This window comes from Mus musculus, chromosome 2 (genome assembly GCF_000001635.26).
Source record: "Mus musculus strain C57BL/6J chromosome 2, GRCm38.p6 C57BL/6J".
NCBI lineage: Eukaryota > Metazoa > Chordata > Mammalia > Rodentia > Muridae > Mus > Mus musculus.
In genome coordinates, this window is record NC_000068.7 from 11,013,838 (window position 1) to 11,022,728 (window position 8,891).

The 8,891-nt window shown below is 41.1% G+C and overlaps 1 non-coding gene across 1 annotated transcript; it reads right to left on the reverse strand.

The window, feature by feature from the left end:
- Positions 1-924: 924 nt before the first annotated feature.
- Gm23877 lies at positions 925-1,053 on the reverse strand. The gene has a single exon (XR_003954184.1). It is a non-coding gene; the product is annotated as a small nucleolar RNA SNORA68 (small nucleolar RNA).
- Positions 1,054-8,891: the final 7,838 nt, after the last annotated feature.

Genomic DNA, 8,891 nt, shown 5'->3' on the forward strand with positions numbered 1-8,891 from the left:
TCGATGCTACGGGAACCCCGGGAACCCAGGGAGGACTGCTTATATACACCCCAGCACTGGGGAGAGCTATGTGTCCTCCTGGGTTTGGTCAGTCTGCCGGCACTTTAATTTGTATGCACCCGCTCAGGAGGGGTTGGCGCCAGATTCAGGCTAGCTAGCGCCTGCACAGTGTACTGCGCAGTGTACTGGAGGCCGGCGCCCGGCTGCCTACAAGAAATATAATACATAGCAATGCACGTATACTGGTACAAATCAGAAATTAACAATGTCACATTTTAGATGTGTGCAGATTACATATTAATACAAATCGTCTTCTAAAAATAGGATCATGGTCTGGTAAGTTTTCACAGACAGTAAAGTGATTGCAACACAAGCCTGAGAACTTGATTTCTGATCTCCAGCACCCAGGTAAAAAGTAAAGTTTAACCCGAGCCTGGGGAGGAAAAGGAAAAGATGCGGATTCCTTGAACCTGCTGGCCAGAAACTTAGCCTACTCAATAAATGTTAGGCTCAGTGAGAGACCTAGTCTCAAAATATAAGGTAGAGAGTATCTTAAAGAAAGAAAGAAAGAAAGAAAGAAAGAAAGAAAGTTTTATCTTCTTGTCTTCCAATATGGACAAACACACACACACACACAAAGGACATTTGAGCCTTCTTTTCAGATGATCAACAAGAATCACCGTCAGCAAATGATTCTGAATGATTTCATCTCATACTTGAGGAAAAGCTTGTCAGTAAGGAAGCGCACATACGCATCACCAGCTGGAATAATCTTGGCCTTGGATTTAGTTTTCTGTTTTTCTTAGAATTAGACCAATAGTGAAGTCAGGCGGATTTCTCTCATCTGAAAGCAGGAGCATAAGAGGATGCGGGGGCTTGATTACCTAAAGACCAGAAAGCCCAAGCCACCCAGCTTGCTCTCAGGACAATGGAACCACCCAGTCCACTCTGCGGGCACCACACAGCCTCCCAAAGGCAGCAAAGCCCCTTTGCTGTGCACACCACGGTTTAATGGCTGCTACAGGCAGCAGAGGTTCTTGGATTGGGTGTGGGGAGCTCACACATTGTAAGAATGAAAAGTATTTCCAACCTTTGAGTGTGTCTCACAGCCAATAAGCTCCTTCTATGGTAATGAATTACACTCCCCTACTACTACTGATGGTCTATCCTGGGCATGATGAATTTCTCATTTGTACATAAAAGATCTCAAACAACCTATCATCTGATTGTGATTACTGGGATATTAAAAGGATATTATCCTAAGAAGGCAAACATGGGGCAATATGTTGCTTTAAATTAAAAAAGAACTGTGTTGTGGTCCTCTTTTAATACTGGAAAAACATTTGATAACACTCAGACCTACTCATGACAAACATGTCCAGTGCTCTAGTTACTGTCCTCACTAGGGAGACACATCCTGACAAAGGAAATGTAAGGAAGAAAGCTTATTTTGGCTTGAACTCGAAGTTAGAGTGCATAATGGTGGTGAGAGCCTGAGGCAGCTGGTCATGCGTCATGTGCAGTCAGGAAGCAGAGGAAGGTGAATGCTGGGGCTCAGTCCCGGTCTGCTTTTTTGGATCCAGGACTCCAGCCTATGGAGATGGTGCTGCCCACATTCAGGATGCATCTTCTCCCCTCGAGTGAATCTCTCTGAAGACATTCAGAGTTATGTTCCCATGGTTATTCTAAGAACCTTCAAGGTGACAATTAGAAGGAACTACCATGTTCAGTAAAGTACGGATAAAAGGAAACCTTCTGATGATCCGTAAAAGTGAAATTCTAAAGAGATGGATCCGTAGCTAATCACACTGGCTTCTCTTCCGGAGGATCTGAGTTCAATGCCTAGCGCCTGCACGGTGGTTCACAACTGCCTGTAACTCTTGCCTCAGGGGAATCCAATGCCCTTTTCTGGCATGCATGAGTATCAGATACCCACATTGTACACAGGCATGTATGCAAGCAAAATACCCAAACACATAAAATAAAAGTGAAAAAAAATCAGTGAAAATTTTAGAAATGTATATTCCCATCATAACTTATTTTAAGTCTTGCAGCAGTGGGGACTGAGAGGCCTTATGCTTGCTTGGCCAACGCTCTACCAGGGAGCTGTAACCCTTTTGGTTTTTGTGATGCAGATTCCACTAATTTGCCCCAGGTAGGACTTGAACTAGTGTTCCTTCTGCCTCAGACACCCCGTAAGTAGCCAGGACTCAATTTTAAAAAGGCGGTATTAGCTTTGATAAAACTAACTGTTCAGTATTGTTTCACCAACCTTGCCCAATCATTTGATAAGAAGAAATAGGAAGGCGAGATACTACAAAGGAGCAGACCAAACAGATATTTATTTTTCACAAATTGTCTATTCTAATGAATGTGTCAAAGTTTTCATTCTCAGAACAATATTGTGGAATGAGTGTTCATATCATTCTTAGTTATGATAGGTTTCAGAGCTAGGAAAATCCATAGCCAAGGCAATCTGATGTCAGGTCCTAGGAGATCTTTGGTTTTTTTTTGGTTGGTTGGTTGTTTTTCTTTTTTTTACTGTATTAGTTACCTCTTTGCTGTTGTGATAAATTACCATGACCAAAAGCGACTTCAGGAATAAAGGAATTACTTTAGGTTATGATCCCAGAGATATCAAATCAATAACAATAGGAGAGGCATGATGACAGGAAACAGGCAGATCCCATTTTTTGTCTGCACCAAACCAAAAAGGCAGCAGGGGATGGGGGTGGGTGGGAGGAGACAGGCAGGAAGTGGTTTGAGGCTTAAACTCTTCAAGCCAGGGACACACACCCTTCAGCTCAGTTTCACCTCCTAAGGTTTTCATAGCACCCTCAGCACCAACAACTGGAAAGCAGGTGTTCAAGTGTATGAGCTCATGGGAGACACCTTTCACTCAATCCTCCACAGCCCCCTGGTAACTCCTAAACACAGGTCCAAAATTAAAAACGGGGATGACTGATAATGATCATAACTATAAAAATAGGCTGCCATCTTCCTAGCCATTTATCTTCAGATGTTTAAAAAACAAACAAAGGAGTATGAGAAGCTTGCTTAAATACCAGAGCCTTCCCCCTGATTTAACAAAAATAGAAACAAGAACATCCTTCATTAAAATGAGAAAAATTTCGGGAGCCACTGAAAACTGTGAGCCCTCAGCCTCTATTGGCTCCTAATTATGAAATTCAGAGGATGTGCCTTGATTGTTTTCTCATTGCATGAGACCTTATGGGTCCGCTGAAGCCTTGCTTTTCCTGGGAAAGTCACAGTTCATTTACATGCTTTGGGAGCATGCTAAGGGTACACCTAAAACGCCCGAGCTTCTCCTTCAGCCTTACAAAATTCAAGCTGTTCAGCAGAATTGTGAACACAGGAGAAAGGGAACACTTCCAACAAGAAGACAAAAACCACCAGAACATTCTATTACCCACAGAAGGATTCAGACCAGTAAGCAAAACAAATATGGGAATCCTGTGACACGCTAGCACTCACTGGCATAAAGTGAAGAGAAATTTATATCAAATGTCTAATGTCACTAAATATCAAGAATCATGCCCCAGGGAGAAATTTTCTGAATTTCTTGAATGTGAGACAACCTTTAGTAGCGAATTAGATCTTACAGTGCATCAGGGGTTGAACATGGGGTAAAAAACCTATGCCTGTATGCGGTATGAGACACCACTATGCCCAGAAGCAGAATGGTTGCTCACCAGAGCAGTGATACTTGTGAATGGAATACCAGTGGAGATCCCCTTTCCTGGAAGACATACCTCATCAGCCACCAAGCTACACTCAGAAATGACAAACTGTATGAATATAAAGTGTGTGGGGAAAGTGTCTGCCATAAATCATCCGTTACTATACATGGGAAAACTCACTGCAAAAAGAAAAAAAGTATGAAAATGTTGCATGTGGAATGCTCTTTGCAAGACGTCCCAGGTCAACAGATATCAGAAAAGTCTTAAGAAAAGAAATTCCATAAATGTAATGAATATAGAAAGACCTTTCTCAATACTACCCACCTGGTAATAGCTTTTAAAATTAATTAATTAATTAATTAAACAAAGGAGAAGCGGAGGAAATGGCTCAATGGGTAAATTGTAATGCAAGTTGAGGACATGAGTTTAGTTGGCTAGAAGTAAAGTAAAACCAGGCATGTACTCTCTCTCTCTCTCTCTCTCTCTCTCTCTCTCTCTCTCTCTCTCTCTCTCTCTCTCTCTCACACACACACACACACACACAGGTACAGTCACATCTCTAGGACCCCACTTAACACAGACCCATGCGGTCCCTGTCACAGGCACAGGTACAGGCACAGGCACAAATGCTCTCTCACAAAGAATAGGAATTTGCATGGAAATAAAATCAGGGTAGAAAAGCAAGTCTTTCCCAGGTAGTATGTGTCTCCCAAGGTAGACACAAATTTACCCCACCTATATTTCTGTTTTTTCTTTTACTTTTCCTTTATTATAACTAGATTTTTCTTATACAAAACATGTTGATTATGATTTTCATTCCCCCACCCTTCCAAATTCTGTCTCACCCTCCCACGCCGCCCTTTCCATCTGGATGCACACCCCTCGTGTCTTTCCTCAGAAAACAAAGAGGCATCTCAGGGATAGTAATAGAATAAATAAAGATACAATAAGATAAAAACAGAAACGAACAAATTCAAGTAGGACAAAACAAACAAATGGAAGAGATGAAGAAAAAGCACAAGAAACTCTTATTGATGCAGAGACACACACATTTACACACATACACACACACACATCTCATAAGAATACAAAACCAGAAACCATAATATATACACAAAGGACAAATCTGGCACAATGTTAGGAGATAGAAAGCCTCCAAAGGATGCCATTCAGTCCATTTTGTGTGCCATCTACTGCTGTGCTTGGAGCCTACCCTTAAGAGTAGTTTGTTTCTCCAGAGAGACTCTCACTGAGAAAACTAATTTTTGATTTGCAAATAGTTATAAATTGGAGACAACTTCAGGATCAGGGGTGAGGTGTGCACCCATTTGTCTAATCTCTAGGACCCCACTTAACGCAGACCCATGCGGTCCCTGTCACGCTGCCACCATCTGTTGCTTCATATGTGCTTTGGTCATGCTGTATTTAGAAAGCCATGCTTCCTTGGTGTCCTCCAATCCCTCCGGCTCTTACACTCTCTCTGCCTCCTCTTCTACAGAGTTCCCTTGCCGCAGACCCTCTGGGTCCCTTTGTCTTCGTGGAACGAGTCTCTGGGGCAGATGGACAAGGAGTCGCCAGGTGACAGACAGACCAACACGTGAGATTGTGTAGAATCTGAGTATATTTTTTTCAGGTCGAGCATCAAACTTTTTATACCAAAGAAATAACAAGAAACCAAGCAAAATACAATCCACCAAGTTACAGTGAGGCAATACAAAAGGATTGTATACATCAAAAGAAGGTGGGGACCAGGCTGCTGCCCCATAAGAAGGGAGCCAGGTGGGTAATGTGCAGAATAGCTTCTAGTACTGTGAATATTAGTCAGTAAGGATAAAGGCTCACAAGCTCAACCCTGTTCAATGAGTTATACAGGTGTTATTGACTGTAATAATGGACTGTATTATCAATTTATGGAAAGTAACCAATAGTTTGGGGGTTGCCATTGGACCCCTTTGGCCAAGGACCCCATTAGATGCAATCCTTTTGTCGTACTGAAAGCTTCATTTGGTGATAAGCAATGTTCTGGTGTGGCGTTCTCTCCTCTGTTATTTGATGATTTCATTAAGATTGCCTCCATATGTATAGGTGTTTTATGAAGTTTCCACTCTGTTGTTTCCATAGGACCCCTCAGATTGCCCTTGCCTTTAGCTGTCCCCCTCTTGCCTCCTCCTCCCCATTTGATCCTCCCATTCCAGTTCGTCCCCCCTCATCCATCCATAACTATTTATTCTATTTTCCCTATCTAGGGAGTTCCAAACCTTCACAGTAGTCCCTTACTGTGTATTTTAAACACTATATGACTATATAAACTGTAGCTTACTTAACAATGACTTAACAACTAATATTCATATACAAGTGAACACATGCCATACTTGTGTTTCTGGGTACAAGTTACCTCACACAGGATGATTTTTTTTCTAGTTCCATCCATTTACCTATGAATTTCATTCTCTCTCTCTCCATACTCTGTCTCTGTCTCTCTCTCTCTCCATTCTCTCTCTCTCCATACTCTCTCTCTCCATACTCTGTCTCTCTCTCTCTGTCTCTCTCTCTCAGGCTGAGTAAAATTCCTTTGTGTAAATTACCATACTTTACTCATCCATCTGTTGACAAACATCTATGTTGTTTCCAATTTCTGGTTATTATGAAGAGAGCAGCAATGAAAGTGGTTGAGCAAGTATCTCTGTGGTAGGATGAAGCATTCTTTAGGGTAGATGCCTGAGAGTGGTATAACTGGATCCTGAGTGACTGCCGCACTGAATTTTATAGTGGCTGTACAAGCTTGTACTCCCCCATCTATGGATAAGTGTTCCCCTTACCCCACATCCTAGCCAGCATGAGCTGTCATTTGTTTTATTGATTTTGACCACTCTGACGGGGGTAAGATAAAATATCAGCGTAGTTTTGGTTCACATTTCCCTGATGACTAAGGATGTTGAACATTTCTTCAAGTTTGTCTCACCCATTTGAGAGTTCTCTCAAAAAAGAATTAGATCTATATCCTGTTTCTTAATTGGGTTATTTGTTTTCTTGATATCCAGGTTTTTAGTTCTTTAGGTATTTTGGATATTAGCCCACTATCACATATAGTTGGTAGATTTTTCTCTCCCATCCTGTAGGCTGCTGCTTTGTCTAAATGATGGTGTCCTTTGTCATGCAGAAGCTGCTCAGTTTCTTGAGGTCCCATTTACTAAGTGTTGATTTTCGTGCCTGCCTATGCTAGTGGTGTTCTATTCAGAAAGTTTTTATTCCATGCCAGTGAGCTTAAGGCTATTTTTCACTTTATCTTCTATCAGGTCCAGTGTGTCTGGTGTTATGTTGAGGTCTTTGATCCATATGGATCTATATGCATTCCTCTGCATGCAGCCATACAGTTTGTTGAGTAACATTTGTTGACGATGCTACTGTTTGTGTTTCTGGTGTTTTTATTTTTAAAAGAATAGGTGTTCATATGTGTATGCATTTATGTCTGGGTCTTGAATTTGACTTCACTGATTAACTTCTATTGTTGTGCCACCAGCTGTTTTGATTACTATAGCTCAGTTGTACAACTTTAGATCGGGGATAGTGATACCGTCAGCCGTTCTTTTATTATTCACAATTGTTTTAGTTAACATGGACTTTTTTTGTGTTTCCACATGAAGTTGAAAATTATCCTTTCAAGATTTATGAAGAATTGTGTTGGAATTTTGGTAGGATGGCCATTTTTGCTATATTAATCCTACTAGTTCATGAACATGGGAGATCTTTCTATCTTCTGATATCTTCTTCACTTTCTTTCTTCAATGTCACTTTCCTGGATGGAGCTTGTTGGGAGCTATTGAGACAACTCTATTGTCTTGATGTCCGAATTGGGCCTCTCCTCCCCAAGAAGAAAAGGGGGTCAAAAGCAGGCCACCGACGCACCATTCTGAGAACAACCACAGAATGTTCCAGCCCTAAGTCAGCGCCAGATGTCCTGACCACAAGATGTACCCTGATACCACCAAGTTCCTGCTTCCCCTTGTAGTCGCCAAAAGAAAAATTTCCGCTGCCCCATCCCTCCTGCTGAGAAGTACTACCTCTTTTGCTTGTGCATTTCCGATGCCCCATCCCTCCTGCTGAGAAGTAAGTCCTCCTTTGCTTGTGCATTTAAGCCTTGAGCCTTGCTGAATACAGAGAGACCTTGATGCTACTCAGACTGCTTCCGTGTTGTTCTTGCACTTGGTTCTCGTCTCTCCCTCCCCCCATTTGGTTCTTAGGAGAAGGTCCCCTCGAGACCCTCAAATAACTGGACCTGCTGGACAGGTCAGGAGCTACTCCAAGATATTTAATATTACTTGAGGCTATTGTAAAAGGTGTTGTTTCCTTGATTTCCTTCACAGTCCATTTCTGATTTGTATATAGGCAGGCTTCTAATTTTTGTGAGTTAATTTTTTTGTCCTGTTACTCGGCTGAAAGTTTCCTGATGAAATATTTAGGGCCACTTATGCATTCTGTTATATCTCCTGCAAATGAAGATACTTCTTCCTTTCCTATTTGTATCTTATAGGTCCCCTGTTGTTGCTCTAGCTAAAACTTCAAGTACTATATTGAGTAACTATGAATAAAGTGGATACCCTTGTCTTGTTTCAGACTTTAGTGGAAATGCTCTGAGGTTTTTCTCCATTTAAGCTGATGTTGGCTATGAACTTGCTGTAAATCTTCTTGATTGTGTTGAGATATGTCTTTTGATCCCTAATCTCTACAGAACTTTTATCATAATGAGGTGTTGGATTTGTTTCCAAAGGCCTTTCCTTCATATGATTTTATCTTTCAGTCTGTTAATATGGTAGATTACATTTGTAAATTTACATATGTTGAACCATGTATGTCTGGAATGAAGCCTATTTGATCATAGTAGATGGGTTTTGAAATGTATTCTTGGACTTAGTTTGTAAAAAAATTTTTGAGAATTTTTGCATTTATGCACATAAAGGAAATTGGTCTGTAGTTCTCTTTGCTGGTCTTTATATGGCTTAGGAATCAGGGTAACCATAGTCTCATAAAATGAATGGGTCAATGGTCCTTCTGTTTCTAGTTTGTGGAATATTTTGAGGAGTATTTGGGGCTCTTTGAAATTCTGGTATAATTCTGAGCTAATGATGAATTCTGACTTGAGAAGTTTTGACTGGTAGAATTTTAATTATTGTTTCTATTCCACTAGGGAAT